This window comes from Suricata suricatta, chromosome 2 (assembly GCF_006229205.1).
Source record: "Suricata suricatta isolate VVHF042 chromosome 2, meerkat_22Aug2017_6uvM2_HiC, whole genome shotgun sequence".
NCBI classification, from domain to species: Eukaryota; Metazoa; Chordata; class Mammalia; order Carnivora; family Herpestidae; genus Suricata; species Suricata suricatta.
The window spans coordinates 43,086,902-43,103,824 of NC_043701.1; the positions used below are offsets into that span (position 1 = coordinate 43,086,902).

General features: G+C 37.6%; 1 protein-coding gene and 1 pseudogene across 1 annotated transcript in view; one reads left to right on the top strand and one right to left on the bottom strand.

Moving 5' to 3' along the window:
- BBS9 (Bardet-Biedl syndrome 9) overlaps nt 1-16,923 on the bottom strand; it is a 445,423-nt gene that overhangs the window by 372,301 nt on the left and 56,199 nt on the right. The window lies entirely within an intron of this gene.
- On the top strand, nt 8,098-10,988 carry LOC115303949 (annotated as a pseudogene).

The following is a 16,923-nucleotide window of genomic DNA, read 5'->3' on the forward strand; positions in this document are numbered from 1 at the left end:
CCTCCCCCACTCATGCTCTGTTTCTCTGTCAAAAATAAATAAACATTTAAAAAACTAAGATCTTCCTTCATAAAAATTTATATGATAAAGTATTATTAAGTATTGGTTCTATGCAATGACGTCAATTTCTAGGACTTATTCATCTTATATAACTAAAACTTTTTACTCTTTGACTAAAACCTTCCTTTTCTCTCTCAAAACCAGGTGTGGTCCCCCGCACCTGGTGGCTCAGTTGGTTAAGTATCTGACTTCGGCTCAGGTAATGATCTCACAGTTTGTGGGTTCGAGTCCCGCATCAGGCTCTATGCTGACCACTATCTCAGAGCATGGAGCCTGCTTCAGATTCTGTGTCTCTTTCTCTCTCTGTCCCTCCCCTGTTCATGCTCTGTCTCTCTCTCTCTCTCTGTCTCTCAAAAAATTATAAAATGTAAAAAAAAAAAAAAAGAAGAGTGATAATTTACCCACTTAATGTTTCTATTTATATTCTGATATCTTAAGAACTAGACTATCAGGGGTCTAACTAAATGTTAACATTTATTCTTTTTTTCCTTCCTAATAAAAACACTAAAATTAAATGAGAAAAAAACACAAGCCTGCTCTTATTTACATACAGTCCACAAATATATAATGGATCCTGAGGCCGGGAACCAAGGTCTTCTTGAAAAGAATAAATATTTGTTCTCAATTCCAAAGAGAAGCTCTGCTTTAGACAAACTAACTGAAATCAAGCTTCTGGAAAATCATTCCTTCCCAAATATATAGGCTTGGTCTTGGTCCCTGACATTGGCACTTTTATTCCTCTCTTTGGTTTTCTATCTCTTTTTAACTTTATTGAGGAATAATTGACAAATATAGTTATATATGTTAAAGTATATAACCTGATAACTTTATAATCATATACATTGAGGAACGACTACCAAGATCAATATAATTAACCCATCCATCACTTCACATCACTTCTTAACCATTTTTCTGGGAGAGGGAGGAGTGAGAGGGCTTAAGAGATCTACTCTCAGCGACGTTCAGGTATACAATATTATAGTGGCCATCCTGTATATTAGGTCCTCAGAATTTATTCGTCAGTAAGTAAAAATCTGCACCCTTAGACCTATATCATTTCATTTCCTCTTCCCCCTTCACTCCTCTCCTTTTCCCTACATCTTTTCACCTATTTTACAAGTGCCAGCTTGGAGATCACTTTCGAGGAAACCTATCCTGCCCCCTAAATCAGTTTAGGTACAAAGCACCCTGAACTTCCCCTATCATTTTTTTTCCTACCTATAAAAAAGTATTACCATTCTATTTTCTATTACTACTCAGGGTCCCAGAGCATGACTTCAGAATCAGCTCAAGTTTAGATCTCAGCTGTACCATTCCTAACTTGGCCACCTTGAACAGATTACTTAGGCTCTCTGAATTCTGTCATATGAAAAACTGGGGTAAAGTACCTCCTGTCTATAGGTATTTATTTCTATAAATATATACAATCAATATTGCAAAGTTCCTAGCACAGCATCTGGAACAGTAGTTAATAAATGACACCTATTATTAATCATGTCAAAGTTAAAATGAAATGATGAGGGGTGTCTGAGTGGCTCAGTCATTTAAGCATCCAACTCTTCATTTTGGCTCAGGTCATGACTTCACAGCTCATGGGATCAAGCCCTGTGTCTGTGCTATCACAGAGCCTGCTTAGGATTCTCTCTCTCCCTCTCTCTCTGCCTAGTCCCTACTCATGAGCAAGCATACACTCTCTTTCATTTAAAATAAATAAAACATTAGAAAAATTAAATGATGAAAGATAATGATGAAGCCTAACATTCTTTTTATTTTTATTTTTTTAACATTCATTTTTGAAAGAGATACAGAGCATGAGAGGGGACGGGGTAGAGAGAGAGGGAGACACAGAAGCAAAGCAGGCTCCAGGCTCCAAGCTGTCAGCACAGAGCCCAACACGAGGCTTCAACCCACAAACCACGAGATCAATGACCTGAGCCAAAGTAAGACACTTAACCTACTAAGTGTCCCTAACGTTCTTCTTATTAATGTATTCTTGGTCAGTATGTCATATATTTCCATTTAAATTAAGCAAGAAAGGGGCACCTGGGTGGCTCAGTCGGTTAAGCGTCCAACTTCAGCTCAGGTCATGATCTCACAGTTTGTAGGTTCGAGCCCCGCATCGGGCTCTATGCTGAAAGCTAGCTCAGAGCCTGGAGCCTTGTCTTTGGATCCTTGTCTCCCTCTCTCTCTCTGCCCCTCCCCTGCTCATGCTGTCTCTCTCTCTCTCTCTCTCTCAAAAAAATAAATAAATAAAACATTAAAAATATTTTTTAATAAATTAATTAAGCAAGGAAGCTACTTCTTAGAAAGAAATTATATGGAGGGGCACCTGGGTGGCTCAGTAAGTTAAGCAGACAACTTCGGTTCAGGTCATGATCTCATGGTTCAGAGTTTGAGCGCCACGTCAGGCTCTGTGCTGACAGCTCAGAGCCTGGAGCCTCCTTCAGATTCTGTGTTTACAGTTCTCTCTGCCCCCTGCTCATACTCGGTCTCCCTCTCTCTCTCTCTCTTAAAAATTAATTTAAAAAACATTTAGGGGCACCTGGGTGACTCAGTCAGTTGAGCATCTGACTTCAGCTCAGGTTATGATCTCATGGTTCATGGGTTCAAACCCTGCATCAGGCTTGGTGCTGACAGCTCAGAGCCTGGAGCCTGTTTCAGATTCTGTGTCTCCCTCTCTCTCTGCCCTTCTCCCACTCATACTCTATTTTGCTTTATTTCAATAATTTATAAAAACATTAAAAAATTTTTTTAATTTAAAAAATTTTAATAAAAAAAGAAAGAAAGAAATTATATGGAGAGATCACCAGAAGTCAAATACTCAGAATTACAAAAAAATTCAAATTATCTTTTGTCATTGGCAAAGCCATGTAATGCTTATCATAAACATGATATTTGTGCTTATCAAAGGCTGTCTGAAAACCACCTTTGAAGTCATAGAAGTCTATCATGATATTTGAGAGTCTGGGGGAACTATTCTCAGAAATTCATTCTTCTTGTTCAACTTAGTTTTTTTTTTTTTTACTTATTTATTTTTCAGAGAGAGGGAGAGAAAGAGCAAGAGAGAGGCTGAAAAGGGAGAAGAAAAGGGGATGGGGGCTGATGGTCATGGAGGGGGCACTTGTGGTGAAGAGCACTGGGTGATAATATGGAAACCAACTTGACAATAAACTATTAATAAAAAATAAATAAATAAATAAGAGAGAGAGAGAGAGAGAGAGAGAGAGAGAGAGAAAAGCAGGGGAGGGAGAGGGCCCACACTCAGGAACTACGAGATCATAACCTGAGCCAAAATCAAGAGTTGGATGCTTAACCAACTGAACCAACCAGGTACCCCTACACTGGATTCATTTTTAACCATTTAAAACTATGGAGTGATAAACTGAACAGTCAGAAGAGTACCAAATGAAAAGACACCTCCTTCCTGCCTGAGCTCAGCAGAGCGTTAAGAAGGAAACAATTTAATCTTCCTCAAATTATCCCTTTAAACCTACTCTGCTGAATCATTCTTCCCTGTTCCTGGAAGAAATTTAAAACAGATACTATAGCTTTTCTATTCTCTTTCAGGAAACTATGAATAATCGTTTTCCAAGTATTGGGAAGTTGAGACTCTCTGGGAGGATTTCAATTTCTGGAAAATGGAGTAACTGGCCCTCCCACCATGAGCTACCATGAACCGGACAAAACATCTCAGACTCCTCTCAGCAAGCATTTGACAACAGGTAGCACAAGCCTATGATGCCAAGAGAAGGGAAACTCGTATGGTCAAAGCCACAACTGCCCAAGCTCGCTGTTGAGAGACAACTGCCAACTGCAGCACAGCGAGCTGGAGCTCAAGCAGGGCATAGTGGCCACTAAGTTGAGGAGGCAGAAGTCACACCTGGCAGAGGAACCCTAAATCTGTGGAGCAGAGAGAAGGGAGCCCTGCAGTGGGAAAAGAAGAAGGCGTGAGATAGTCCCCTGAGAGTCTGTAATTGAGCACAGACCTGAGCATGCACATGGAGAGTCGGCAGGATTTACCGGAGGATGATGTTACAGGGGAAGGAATGGAACAGATACCAGAAGTCAAGCAGTGCTGGCCGATGTTATCGGTCTAGCCCAGCTGATATGGTGAAGTTTCATTAACACCTTATAAACACCCTGAGAAAGTCTGCTCCTTTTAAGAGTAAGAACCATGCCCTAGAGTAAACCCTGCTCTAGACTCACCTATCAAAGCCCAAAACCAAGCTCTAACAAGAGCACAGGGAATGGGAGTTAAGATACCTCAAGTCAAGTAAGTTTAGGAAATACAGCAAAACCTCGGTTTGCAAGCATAATCTGTTCTGGAAACATGCTTGTTATCCAAAGCACTTGTATACCAAAGCGAATTTCAAGAACCATTGACAGTTGTGAGCATGTACATTCAGTGTCACGTACTACCTGTATTGCAAGACATCTTTTGTTTATCAAGTTAAAATTTATTAGAAATGTTTGCTCATCTGAGGAACACTCACAGAACAAGTTACTCCCAACCAAAATTTTAGGTACCTTGGACTTCCCACAGATCTGCCCTACAAGAATATAAAATCAAGCTGTCACAAGTTCAAGGTGATCAGCCAGTAACTGAACTTGTTATTTTCAGTCTTTTGTGGTTTTTCATTCGTTTTATTTTTTTTAGAGAGAGAGGACATGCAAGTTGGGGAGAGGGGCAGAGGAAGAGAGAGAGAGAGAGTGAGAGAGCGAGAGAGAGCGAGAGAGAGAGAGAGAGAGAGAGAGAGAGAGAGAGAGAAACTTAAGCAGGCTCCACACTCAGCTTGATGCTCCATGTAGACCTAGAACCCTGAGATCATGATCTGAGCAAAAATCAAGAGTCAGACATTCAACCAACTGAGCCACCCAGGTGCCCCTCAGTTTTTGTTTTTGCTTTTGTTTTGGCTTTTCTGCTGGTTATGTAGAGCTAACTCATTATGGTTTTACTATGAACTTCCCTGGGGCTTACTGATGCCAAGCATCCTTTCATGTCCTTATTGGGCCATTGGTATATCTTCTTTCGTGACATGTCTCTTCAAATATTTGTCCATTTTTATAAATTGGGTTGTTTATCTTCTTATTGAGTTATGAGAGTCCATTATATGTTCTGCATACAACTCATTTGTCAGCTATATGCATTATGAATATTTTCTCTCAGTCTAAGGCTTGCCTTTTCATTTTCTGATTAGTACTTTGTATGCCTGAGAAATCTTTGCCTACTCTGAGGTAATAAAAATTTTCTCTATAAAAATAAATATTTGGGTTTTTTCTTCTAAAAGTTTAACATTTTTAGCTTTTAAATTTAGGCCTATCACCTATTTTATGTTAAATCTTGTACTTTTTCTTCTTGTTTTGTATGAATTTATTTCCAATTGTGGAACCAATCTTATATTCCTGGAATAAATTAAATTTCGAATTTATGCATGATAGCCTATCCATTTTGCATATTGCTAGATTCCATTTACTGATATTATTTTAGTATTTTGGCATCTGTGTTAATGAGGGACACTGATTGTAAATTTTCCTTATAATATTTTTGACAGCTTTAATATTAAGGCCATACAGGCCTCATAAATGGGTTGGAAAGCATTACCTCCTCATCTATTTTTGGAATTTGTGTAACATTGGTATTATCTCTTCCTTAAATATTTACTATATTCCACCTGTGATACTATCTAAGCTAGAAATATTCTTTATGAAATATTTTATTACAAATTCAAAAATTTTAATAGATAAAGGGCTATTAAAACTTTCTATTTCTTCTTGTGTCAGTTTTTAGTAAATTGTGGTCTTGAAGTCATTTGTTTATTTCATCTAAGTTATTAAATTACTGACATAAAGTTGTTCATAAAGTTCCTTTATATTCATTTTAATACATCGAAGATCTAAAATATCTTTTAAAAAACAGTTTTTGGACTCATAAAATAATGGTGGTCACCTAATTCCAAAACCTTCCCTCCTTTACTCTCCTGGGGAAAAAAAAAAAAACATAAAACTACATTATCCTGGTACCATCTGCATTACTGTGATAAGAGAATACTGCAACCTCCACCATATATGGGCAGGGGAATTTCAATAGCAATTCTACCATCAGCCCACTGTTACTACCAGAAACCTGAGAGTATAGAAAGTAGAGAAGGAAAGGCTGATAAAAGTTTGTGAAAAGGAACAGAGAGAAGTAGAGATCTTAGGGAAAATACAGATAAAAATCCAAGAAAAAAGTGAAACAATAAATGTAAAACTACTCAACATGGAGAGGGACCTAGGAGTTCATGGCTCTGGCTACAGGGAAGGAACCTGAAATTGTGCAGGATTCCAAGAGGCAGTCTTAAAGAAGTGTTTGATTTTGGGAGTGAGTTAGCTACAAAGAGAAGGAATAGAGAGTTGTTTATTGTAGTGATATGGTCAGAAGACACTCTGAAACTACTTTACATGTATTACAGGAATGAGATAATGAATGTTGTTGGGAGCCAAGGATCCCCTTTGGAAGAAGGGAATGGGAAAGGCAGGAAAGAACCATGTAGGAATAGAGTGAAATTGGGGATATTTGTGTGAACTCATTATATCTAAATAATGTATATGTCCAAGTTGATGTGCATATATCTATATTTCTGTACATGTGTGTATGAAAGTGCTTATGCATTTGTATATATGTATGTATGTACATATTGTAGCTTTGTTCTCTAAAAGGGCCTAAAAGCAAAGGCACCATGTAACATGAACAGTCTCTAATAGCTCAGTCTCTAATACCATTTCCCACTAAAAGGAACCGGGGCTTCTCAGAGATATAGCTTATTCCATGGCTAGAGCAGGATAGGCATAAGGTGATCCTGGAACACCCTGCTGTGCTATAAAGTTTTAAAGTATTAACAAAAAAAGCGGGATGGGAGGGAGGGGTATGTCACAAAGATACAGGAGCCAGCTTAAAGAGTCTTTGACTGGCCAAATCTGGGACAACTTAAGTACCAGAACTATTAAGTTCAATACTGACTTATACACTATTGGGAAAAATAGAAATTCATGAGTCTACACTAATAATAATAGACAAATGAGGGAGAAGGGGTATCTACTGCCTAATAGAACACTAAGGGTCAAATAGCAAATATAAAGGAAGTGCTGACTTAGAAGAATCATTTTGCAATCATCACTGTAAAGATTTTATCAGGCAAGAATCATCAATGAATGATAAATTTAAGGGGGAAATTTTGATGAAAAGCAGGATATGTGTACTGCTTACTAATAGCAAGGGGGAAAAACAGTAAATATACAGAGGAGAAATCAGGCAACATCTTGACCAGCAGATCAAAATTAATCATCAGGGTGCCTGGGTGGCTCAGCCATTTAAGCATCTGACTCTTGATTTCAACTCCAGTCACAATCTCACAGTTCATGGGTTCAAGCCCCACACTGGACTCCATTCTGCCAGTATGAAGCCTGCTTGGGATTCTCTCTCTTTCTCTTTCCCTCTTTCTCTCTCCCTCTCCCTCTCTGCCCATCCCCCATCTCGCTTTCTCTCTCTCTCTCTCTCAAAATAAACTTTAAAAAAAATTAATCATCAATGAAGGTAACTCTCTAAGATACTGTGAGGAAAATGCAATATTACCTATTCTTGGCAGTATTCTGGCCAAGAATGTATAATCTTAGTGCTACAAGAAAACAATTGATTAACAAATTGAAAAACGTTTTATATTTTAAATGTTGGCAGAGACTCTTCAAAAATGTCAATGTCATAAAGGGCAAAGAAAGGCTGTGGCAATTTCACAGCTTGAAAGAGGCTAAAAATACAGGCAAATGAATATAGTGCCTGCCCCTAAACTAGATCCTGTAATAGTGCAGGGGAGGTAGGAGGAATGCTATAAAGCACATTTTTACATTACTAGATAAAATAACAAAATTAGAATTTGGGTATTAGAAGAGATAAAATTATTGTATCAATGTAATTTTATGAAATTAATAACTGTACTTGGCTATATATGAATATTCCTATTCTTAAAAAACATACACTAAAGAATTTAGGGATAAAGAGCCATGACGTATGTCATATACTCTCATATGGTTCAGGAAAAACAAAACTGTATGCATGAGAGAATACGGGCATAAGAGAAAAGAAAAGAAAAGAAAAAAGAAAAGAAAAGAAAAGAAAAGAAAAGAAAAGAAAAGAAAAGAAAAGAAAAGAAAAGAAAAGAAAAGAAAAGAAAAGAAAAAGAAAGAAAGAGAAAGAAAGAAAGAAAGAAAGAAAGAAAGAAAGAAAGAAAGAAAAGGAGAAAGAAGATAAAACAAATTAGATAAAAATATTAACAATGGAGAATTCTGGTTAAAGGGTATAAAAATGTTTAAATTATCTTTAACTTCAGAGAAAACAAAGTGAGGCAATGTATTTATGCCTCAGATGTCAGTACTGCCCACACAGCCATAATAATGTAAATTCTTGTATTAGTTAAGGAAAAGGCCAAGCTGTCGTAACAAAAATACTACAAGATACAATTACTCAAATTAGATAGTTTATATTTATTTTGCTAACTATAGAGACAATTTCTTAACTCTTCCCACACCTCTATAAGAAATCTCACTTCTTTAAAGTCTCTTTGAACCATCTGCCATGAGTTCTGTTTCCTGCTGGGAAACAGATATAGTACTCAGGGACTTGAGGACTTGTTTGCTCACATATCTGATGAACACATAGATGACTTCCATGCCAGAGGGGAAACAAAGAGAACAATAGAAATACATAGCATGCAATGGAATCACAACTGTTCAAATTATTATTGGTGCAGTGTGGGATAAAATGCCAGTGAAAGACATGGATGTGAGAGATAAATGGCTATTGCACTTGATTGTTTGATGACAGTAGTAATTACAAAAACTGCTTAGTTGGCTACCTGCACAGCTTAAGCACTTACAAAATAAAAAAAGACCTTGAAATTCCAAATTAAGGTACAAGCAGAGAACCTAAAAGTATCTATGGTCGCCATGTAATAGGGTGATGGTGCACAAAGGAAAAGAAAATACACAGAGCTTGTAGGTTCATTAATACCGGAGAATGCCAAATGCTATGTGATCACTACTCAAAGTGGGGCTTATGGAATTCCAGTTATCAATGAAGACTTGACCCAAGTATTTCTCAAGTCTTTCTCACACTAAGTTCAGTGGGTGCATACACCCATCCTGCCATTATTTTCCCACTGAGGTACTGCAAAGTTGTAACAGATATACTCATAAACTAGCTGAATCCTACCTTAGCCTCTACCTAAGGAAGAGTATTATGAAGGCTATTATGATAGCAGAGACTAACTGGAATCCCTTGGAACTGCCCCCAACCCACCAAAATAACATACTTTTCAAAACCAATACTCATCCCTAAGGAAATTACAGAGATTTACACCACCAAAGACTTAAAAAACACCCTCATTGATTATCCTGTTTGGTCTTTGAAAGAGCCAAATAGATCTAGATAATGACTATGGATTATCATAAACTTAGGAGAGATTCCAATTACAACACCAAAGACTCATTCATCCATTTTCTACATAAAAGGTAGCTACTTTTTTGCATGGACCTCAAGCATATTGTAGTATAGAGGTGGAATTTAAGGAAAGGTATTAAGCAGGCTGTGTTGTAGCCTATGAACAAGTAATATATTGTATCATTTATCTTGAATGTATCATAGATAAGCTGATAACAATTGCCACTTCAGATAGCTGTGAAATTAGGTGATTAACTAGTTGTTACTTAACCTTCTAATTTCTGTGTAAGTCTAATTACATGAAACAGAAGTTGGTGTTTTGATTTTTTACTTTGCTTTTTTGTTTGGAGTGTCATTGCAACTACTGTATTGTAAATGATGGAAAATAATTGCATATGTTAAAAAAAATATGAAACTTTATAAAGTAAAAAAAAATAAAATTTTTAAATAAAAAAATAAAATAAAATAAAATCTATCTCTAAAACTCAAAAAAAATAAATAAATAAACATTCTCTACTGAGTTTCCAATTTGGAGTATGACTATTCCACTCTCTCTCTTCTTCTCCCCCACCCTTTCCATACTGCTGCACACTCTCTACACATCCCCTCCATCCTCCAAAAATAGTTATGTTGTAATTTTAAATAGATAAATATTTAGTGTTCATATAATTAGGACAAATGGAAATGGTATATAAAACTGATTTCTTCAGTATCTTATGGATGCTTTTCATTTCTTGAATAAAATTTTGTTTGTCCCAGAAAAAAATAAAAAATAAGGTATATTTTAGTGGAAAAGGTTAACATAGCTCATGAAACCTGGTACAAATCTATTAATCTACTACATTTCTTTTTTTCTAATATTTATTCATTTTTGAGAGAGAGACAGAGTGTGAGCAGGGGAGGGGCAGAGAGGGGAGACACAGAATCTAAAGCAGGCTCTAGGCTCCAAGCTGTCAGCACAGAGCCTGACGTGGGGCTCAAACTCACAAACTGTGACATCATGACCTGAGCGAAGTCGGCCACCCAGGTGCCCCAATCTATTACATTTCTTAATCCAAATGAGTAAAGACAATCACAAGTAGTTCCCTTTGCCTGTCAAAGATTTGTAATACAAGCTGCTACCACAGCCAGTCAGTCACAGCACATCCAGCAACTAGTACAAGCAAGCAGCAGGCCACAGAGAAGGTACCTGAGGCCCACAAGCAAAACAACCTCAGGCTGAAACAGGCCAAAGAAGCTCAGGCTAAAATTAAACAAGGTCACCTACAGAGGGACAAAGGGTTTCAAGACTGAGGAAGCTGCAGCTGTGAGATCCAAGTGCAGCACTGAAGTGGAGAAGACCCAGAGAATGACCATCCTCCAGAACTACTTCCAACAAAACGGGATAGTCTTGGATAACCTCTTAGACTGCAACATCCAACTAAAAATCCATGAAACTTGCCCCATGAATGCTTAGGAGGAAAAGAAGAACCTGTTCCATGGATGGCATTTCAGATACCTTCATGGAATATGAAGATAGCTTTAGCAAAGCTCAAATTATATTCTTCAAAAACGGCACTGAATTATTGCTGTACATGATATAATAGCTTCCTTTACCTTTCGGAGGATAGCAAATCCAGCTTCTTGGTACAAACTTAGAGCTTATCCAAAGATTTCATCTTTTTACCTCTTACTTCACAGAAACTCAATAAGTATACATTGTGTGTTTTCCTATGCCTTTTAACTCAAGCATCATATATATCTGGCATTTTCTTTCTTAGATATAGTTAAACAATTTTTAAGAAAGAAAGGGATTTTTGGCACCAAAACAGACACTCAGATCAATGGAACAGAATAGAGAACCCAGAAATGGACCCACAAACATATGGCAAACTAAACTTTGACAAAGCAGGAAAGAATATCCAGTGGAATAAAGACAGAAAATGGTGCTAGGAAAACAGGAGAGCAACATGCAGAAAAATGAACCTGGACCACTTTCTTATACCATACAGAAAAATAAACTCATAATGGATGAAAGACCTAAATGTAAGACAGGAAATCATCAAAATGTTATAGGAGAAAGCAGCAAAAACCTCTTTGACCTCGGCCACAGCAACTTCTTACTCAACACGTCTCTGGAGGCAAGGGAAACAAAAGCAAAAATAAACTACTGGGACCTCATTAAGATAAAAAGGTTCTGCACAGCGAAGGAAATAATCAGCAAAACTAAAAGGCAACTGACAGATGGGAGAAGATATTTGCAAGTGACATATCAGATAAAGAGTATCCAAAATTTATAAAGAACTTATCAAACTCAACACCCAAAAACAAATAATCCAGTGCAGAAATAGGCAAAAGACATGAATAGACACTTCTCCAAAGAAGACATTCAGATGGCTAACAGACACACGAAAAAATGCTCGACATCACTCATCAATGGGAAATACAAATCAAAACCACAATGAGATATCACCTCACACTGATCCGAATGGCTAACATTAACAACTCAGGCAACAACAGTTGGTGGCGAGGATGCGGAGAAAGAGGATCTCTTTTGCACTGTTGGTGGTAATGTAAACTGGTGCAGCCACTCTGGAAAACAGTATGGAGGTTCCTCAAAAAATTAAAAATAGAACTACCCTATAGCCCAGCAATTGCACTACTGGGTAGTTATCCAAGGGACACAGGTGTGCAGTTTTGAAGGGGCACGCGCACCCCCAATGTTTATAGCAGCACTATCGACCACAAATTATGGAAAGAGCCCAAATATTCATCAATAGATGAATGGATAAAGAAGATGTGCTATATAAATATATACAATGGAGTATTACTTGAAAATCAAAAAGAAGAATGAAAAGAAGAATGAAATCTTGCCATTTGCAACAACATGGATGGAACTGGAGGGTATTAGCCAATCAGAGAAAGACAAATATCATATGACTTCACTCATATGAGGATTTTAAGATACAAAACAGATGAACACAAGGGAAAGGAAGCAAAATAATATAAAAACAGGGAGGGGGACAAACCATTAAGAGATTCTTAAATACAGAGAACAAACAGAGGGTTGCTGGAGAGGTTGTAGGAGAGAGGGATGGGCTAAATGGGTAAGAGGCATTAAAGAATCTACTCCTGAAATCAATGCTGTACCATATGCTAACTAACTTGGATGTAAATTTTAAAATTAATTAATTAATTTAAAAAATAATAAATAATAAAAAATTTAAAGGCTTTTTCCCCCTAACGCTTTCTTGAAAGTCAGGTGCTTCATCTATGAAAAAGTAATAAATAGTTATTTGTAACCTGTGTGAAGCAGCAGCCAACCTTAAAATAGTCCTTTCTGGATAAGGCTAGTGCAAAGAATACTAATATAATTGTTTGGGCTGCTTTTAGTTTCTCTTAATGAAAATTACTAGATGATGGAATTCAAAAACTTGTTACATGTTATTGCTTCAGGTACTAATAAGCATTTACAAGTAAAAACTCTTTGTCATGCAAAAAATTTTTTAAAAGAGGGTATCTTCTTTTAGTGCTGCTCCAGTAGATTGATGACATTATAAATAAACCTAGTAAGAAGGAAGTGGCAAGTACCCCATAAAAAGTCAAGAGTCTGCCACACTGTGAAGTTTCCAGGAAAACCTGGGGCATGTTAGAATATGCCCTTTAAAAAAAGATGTTGCTTCACCTTGCACTGCCTTCCAAAAAGAAAAAAGCACAAAACTCAGAGAATGTCCTTAAATCATAGAAGCAATATATGGCACATTCAAGTACAGTTGCTACTTTTAAGGAGAGCCCAGAACAAGCTAGGGCTCTGAGGTTCATAAAGGCTGCAAAGTAAGCTGATCTTCTATGGGTCACTGGCCCAGCAGACCCAGTGGTACTTGAATTAGGTAGGTCTAGTCCATATAGCCTCTGGAAACCCCCAAAGAAAAGTCACTGCACAGAAGCTTGGATCTTCTGTCAACAATTGGTTTCTTTATAGAATACTAAGGAACTACATGACCAAAGCTGCCCATCATGAAATGGGTTACCCAATCTTCTCAGTCATGAGATTAAGTATGTGATGCAGTATTTCATCACTGAAGAGAAATGTAATATATGAATAAGAAAGCATAAACTGAAAAAGTAAGAGGCTCAAATTCCCAGAGTACCTACTCCATTGCTTCACGGCCTCTTCCATGACCTTATATGGAGTCCCCTATGACCAATAAACAGAAAAGGAAAAAAAAACAGAGGCTTTATTTACAGATGGGTCTACAGATATGCTGGCCCGAGTGGTAAAGCTATAACATCAGCTTCCTACTCCAAGGTATCCTTGAAAAACAGTAACAAAGGAAAATCTTTCCAATGAGTTTAATTTTGAGCAACGTTCTTGTCACTTTCATGGAAATATGGGACAGCCTGAGATTCAGATTTACAATGATACATGGGTAATGGCTAATAGGCTAGAGTCAAGATTGAAATATTGATTTTTTAAAAATGAGATCCAGAAGAATCTGTGTGGAAGGATTTCTCAGAATGGACATACTTTGTGAAGATAGTAGAGACTACCCCATTCCCAGGAAAAGAAAGATTCCAGTAAGGCACATGGTCACAGTTCTGTTAAATTTGAAGCTGAGACTGCCCCAGTTGAGATTCCACCACTACAGGATAGGCAAAAAAAAAAAAGGTAATGGTAAAAATATGTTCTTATAGTAATTACAGACTAACATAGTGATCATCTCCTTTCCCTAGAGAAACCATAGTAGAATGATAGTAACCCTTGCATCTGCAAATTAAGAACACCCTCATTCTTCCAATAAAACCAATCCTATTGATAGCAGTGAAAATGAAGCTGTAAGAAACTAAGAGACAAAGTCATGTCAAATGTTTATACTTCCCTCGTATTCCCCATTAATTATCATGGCAAGTACTCAGATATTACTTGCCCTGCTGCCAACCGTGTGCCTGAGGTGGGATTACTCAACCGTCTGAACATTCACTGGGTCCCAGAGGTGAAATAACTCACTCAACTGTGGGGGCAGACAACCAAGCTTTTTGCCCATGACTTACAGCCAAGCTTCTGTAGTCAAGACCTGGCAAGCATTCTGACCCCCTTTATTATTATTTCACTCAGGGCAGAAATTAAGAGCCTGTGGAGACAGCCACTCACATTTTCTTTACCTGACTAGTGACTCTAAGGCATTATATCAAAAGAACTAATATGACCTCCTTTTTCAAGATTGTTCATTAAAGAATATTATGTACTCTTTTCCTCTTAAAAAAAAAAAAACCACCCCAAACAACAGGAAGTAAAATAAACAGACATAAACTTCTTCAAAGAAATCAAAAGATCTGGGGTAAGCCTAAGCACAATCTATGAAGATGGGACGTGAACGAAGAAAAGGTAAACTACACAAAAGGACACAGCAAGGTCCATAAAATTCTAGAAAGGAATTTTACTCAGGAAATAAAAGCACCAGAGAAAGTTGAGCAAGATGAAGATATGAAAACAAGACAGTTATTTAAAATTCTATGTAATAGAAAACAGAAAGTATAATCTCGAGGTGCCTGGGTGGCTCAGTCAGTTAGGCACCCAGCTTCAGCTCAGGTCACGATCTCACGGCTTTTCAGTTTGAGCCTGATGTCCAGCTCTGTGCTGACAGCTCAGAGCCTGGAGCCTGCTTCAGATTCTGTCTCCCTTCTCTGCCCCTCCCCGGCTCATGCACTTGCTCGCTCGCTCTCTGTCTCTCTGTCTCTCTGTCTCTCTCTCTCTCTCTCTCTCTCTCTCTCTCTCTCTCTCAAAAATAAATAAATATTTTAAAAAAATTTTAAAGAAAGTATAATCTCTGGAGAAGCTGAACTAAACTAGGGACTCCAGATTAGAGGAACACAGACATAAAATAGTATACGAATGGAGCAAGTATCTGAAAATACATAGATGAAGAAAAAGTCTATCCTGGACAGTCAGTCCTCAAACTCCCTTCCCCAACCATGGGACTAGGCTCACGTTCCCCAGAAAGAAGTTAAGGAAACCTATAGAGAGAGAAAGAAGACCACTTATAGAGAAAGAAGACCACCTCAAAGGCTTACAGCTACAGATATATGAGCACCCAGTAAAACAGACAGGTAGTCCCCTACTTGTCCTAAAGAAAAGCACGCCAGCTGACAAGCCCTAGCCCCAGAAACAAACAGTTCAGAGACATGCAAGTCAAAACCACATTGAGATACAACCACACACCCACGAAGGTTGCTATAATCAAAATATGGACAACAACAAGTGTTAGCCAGGACGTAGAGAACCTCATCCTTGGATGGAACTCTAATATATCACAGGTAGGAATAAAAATAGGGGCCACAACTTTGTAAAAAATATTTGGCTGTTCCTCAAAAGGTTTAGCATACAGTTATGATAAGACCCAGCTACTCTACTCCTAGGTATATACCCAAAAGAAAAATGAAAATGTACATATAAATGTTCATAACAGCATTATTCACAATAGTCATAAAGTAGAAAATCTAAATGCCCATCAAATATCTCTACTCAGCACTTTGGCTAATATCAAGTACCTAAATTTTCATCAATTGATGAATAGATCAATATAATGTGGTATATCCATACAATGGAATACTATTCTGCACTAAAAAGGAATGAAATACTAACACATGCTACAGTATAGATAAGCCTTGCAAACATTACACTAAGTGAAAGAAACCCATCACAAAAGACTTTATATTGTATGATTCCATTTATGTGAAATGTTCAAAGGTTTTCACAATTTCCTAAGTGCTGGGAGCAAAAAAGGGGCTTTTGTTATGTTAATGAGGTGACTTTTGGTCCTCATCTAAGGATGGGGGTCATTTTCAGGAAAACCAACCATATGATTAGAGGGTTGGAACTTTCATTCCTATCCCCTGACCTCCAGGGAGGAGAAAGGGGCTGCAGGTTAAATAAATAGCCAACAGCCAATAATTTAATCAATTGTGCCTATGTAATGAAACCTCCAAAAAACCCAAAAGGACAGAGTTTAGAGAGTTTCAGAGTTGGTGGACATATGAAAATTTGGGGAGAGTGGCACACCTGGACGAGACATGGAAGTTTCAAGTCCTTTCCCCATACCTGCCATATGCAGCTCTTCCATCTGGCTATTCTGGAGTTATATTCTTTATTTAAAAAACAAACAAACAAACAAACAAACAAAAACCAGTAATCTGGTAAGGTATCTCCCTGATAATTGAACCCAAGGAGGAGGTCATGGGAACCTCTCATTTATAGCTGCCATCAGAAGTATAGGTACCAACCTGGGTTTGGGACTGATGTCCAAAGTCTAAGAAGGGTATTGTGGGAACTTCCAATCTGTAGCTGGTGAGTCAGAAACACAGGTACCAACATGGGTTTACAACTAGCTGAACTGAAGTGGGGAAGTGATTGG